Here is a 2,848-nt window from a genome sequence, read left to right as displayed (position 1 = left end):
TGTATGAGGTATTAGAGAAGTCAAATTCATAGAATCAGAAAATAGAGTGGTGTTTGCTGGAAGCTGGGAGAGAAGAATTGGGGAGTTGCTGGTTAACAGGTATAGAGTGTCTGTTTTGCAAGATGAAAAGTTCTGGAGGTTGATTGCACAACAATGTGAATGTACTTATCACTACTGAAACATGCTTAACATCAGCTAAGGTGGTAAACTTATGTTAACTGTATTTTACCACAATTTTATTTATTTTTTAACATTTATTTATTTTTTGAGAGACAGAGTGGGTGCTCGCTTCGGCAGCACATATACTAAAATTGGAACGATACAGAGAAGATTAGCATGGCCCCTGCGCAAGGATGACACGCAAATTCGAGAGACAGAGTGGGACAGAGTGCGAGCAGAGGAGGGACAGAGAGAGAAGGAGACACAGAATCCGAAGCAGGCTCCAGGCTCTGCGCTGTCAGCACAGAGCCCGACTCGGGGCTCAAACCAACCAACCATGGTGAGATCATGACCTGAGCCAGTCGGACGCTCAACAGACTGAGCCATCCAGGCGCCCCAATTTTACCACAATTTTTAAACATAAATAAACAAAATGAAGACTGTGGGTGAGGGATGGTGTGGGTCAACGGTTGGAACCAGTTCAAGGCTCCTGAGACTTATCCCACAGTGCACTCAGTCAGACTCAACGCGACTAGGTGGAAAGGGGAAGAAACACTCACCATTTTGTGCCCAAATCCTTTGGTCCAGACAACACACTGAAATAGAGATATGCCTGGTAAGCGATGTCTACCCTATAACTCAGTGATTTCCAAACACCTGAGATCAGGGCATTGCCTGGATGCAAGTTGAGTAAAAGTGACCAGATGGGTGATTCCTCAGTAGTTAAATGGCCCTAGGACCTCACAGAGGAAGAGTCCCCTGAGAGGAACCCAAGACATGAACCTGAGTATATTCTCTTCCCCTTCTAAGCTCACCAACTCTCCCTGCCGCACTCACCAAGTACAAGAAGGAAAATGATCCCCAGGGGCATGGTAGTGTCTCAGTCCACACCTCCCGGATGTGTCACGGCAAACTGGGCAGACAGTCGTCACAAGAAGACAGACCCACTCATGACACTCATGAGCGCTCTGGAGCTCAGAAGCCCTTGTCACAGGGCAACAGCATCAGCTACTACACAGGAAGGGAAACCACCGGTTCTGCAAAGTCAGGCTCTGTCCGCTCGCCTCCGCCATAACTGGGTCCAGGCCACGCGTCAGTCTGTGGCCTTCCTACGGGAAACTTCAATTCAGACAGTGACTCAGGAGATGGGGTTATTAGTAGCCATGATGGTCTGCGTGTGTACCACAGGAGAGTTGAGGGAGGCTTTGACAGAAAGAAAGTCAGAAAAAAAATGAATCAAATATATATCATCCACTGAGACAGTCAACAACCTGGGTGGTGCTGCAGGTGAAGATGACACTTGAAGGGCATCCGGCTGGTTCAGTCGGTGGAATGTGTAATCCTTGATCTCGGGGTTGTGGGTTCGAGCCCCGTGTTGGGTGCAGAGATTATTGAAAAAAAAAAAAAATCACACTTGATGGTTCAGTAGACCCAGGGAAGATACCTGGAAGAACGATTCTTTTTTTTTTAATATGGAATTTATTGTCAAATTGGTTTCCATACAACAGCCAGTGCTCATCCCAACAGGTGCCCTCCGCAATGCCCATCACCAACTTTCCCCTCCCTCCCACTCCCCCTCAGTTTATTCCCAGTTTTTAAGAGTCTCTCTCTTTCTTTTTATTTTTTTAAAGATTTTATTTTATTGTTTTTAATGTTTATTTTTTTATTTTTTTAAATATGAAATTTATTGTCAAATTGGTTTCCATACAACACCCAGTGCTCATCCCAACAGGTGCCCTCCTCGATGCCCATCCCCCACCCTCCCCTCCCTCCCACCCCCATCAACCCTCAGTTTGTTCTCAGTTTTTAACAGTCTCTTATGCTTTGGCTCCCTCCATCTCTAACTTTTTTTTTTCCTTCCCATTCCCCATGGTCTTCTGTTAAGTCTCTGAGGATCCACATAAGAGTGAAAACATATGGTATCTGTCTTTCTCTGCCTGACTTATTTCACCTAGCATAATACCCTCCAGTTCCATCCATGTTGCTACAAAAGGCCAGATTTCATTCTTTCTCCTGCCAAGTAGGATTCCATTGTGTATATAAACCACAGTTTCTTTTATCCATTCATCAGTTGATGGACATTTAGGCTCTTTCCATAATTTGGCTATTGTTGAGAGTGCTGCTATAAACATTGGGGTACAAGTGCCCCTATGCATCAGTACTCCTGTATCCCCTGGGTAAATTCCTAGCAGTGCTATTGCTGGGTCATAGGGTAGGTCTATTTTTAATTTTCTGAGGAACCTCCACACTGTTTTCCAGAGCGGCTGCACCACTTTGCATTCCCACCAACAGTGCAAGAGGGTTCCCATTTCTCCACATCCTCTCCAGCATCTATAGTCTCCTGATTTGTTCATTTTGGCCACTCTGACTGGCGTGAGGTGATATCTGAGTGTGGTTTTGATTTGTATTTCCCTGATGAGGAGCGACGTTGAGCATCTTTTCATGTGCCTGTTGGCCATCCGGGTGTCTTCCTTAGAGAAGTAAGACCAATTCTTTTGTAAAATACATATGCTCTATAGTAATAGCAGACATGGAGAGGCTCAACATAAATGGAGAAAGAAAATTTTCCCAGAATTATTGAATTACAAAACTTATGTCCTGATTTTTTTTAACATTTATTTATTTTTGAGACAGAGAGAGACAAAGCATGAACGTGGAGGGGCAGAGAGAGAGGGAGACACAGAATCGG

The 2,848-nt window shown here is 44.8% G+C and overlaps 1 non-coding gene across 1 annotated transcript; it reads left to right on the top strand.

The window, feature by feature from the left end:
* Positions 1-281: 281 nt before the first annotated feature.
* LOC131500547 (U6 spliceosomal RNA) lies at positions 282-388 on the top strand. The gene has a single exon (XR_009256352.1). It is a non-coding gene; the product is annotated as a U6 spliceosomal RNA (small nuclear RNA).
* The last annotated feature ends 2,460 nt before the right edge of the window (positions 389-2,848 follow it).

Source organism: Neofelis nebulosa, chromosome 17 (genome assembly GCF_028018385.1).
Source record: "Neofelis nebulosa isolate mNeoNeb1 chromosome 17, mNeoNeb1.pri, whole genome shotgun sequence".
NCBI classification, from domain to species: Eukaryota; Metazoa; Chordata; class Mammalia; order Carnivora; family Felidae; genus Neofelis; species Neofelis nebulosa.
The sequence above is the reverse complement of the archived record's forward strand: the minus strand, read 5'-3'. Positions and strand labels throughout refer to the sequence as shown.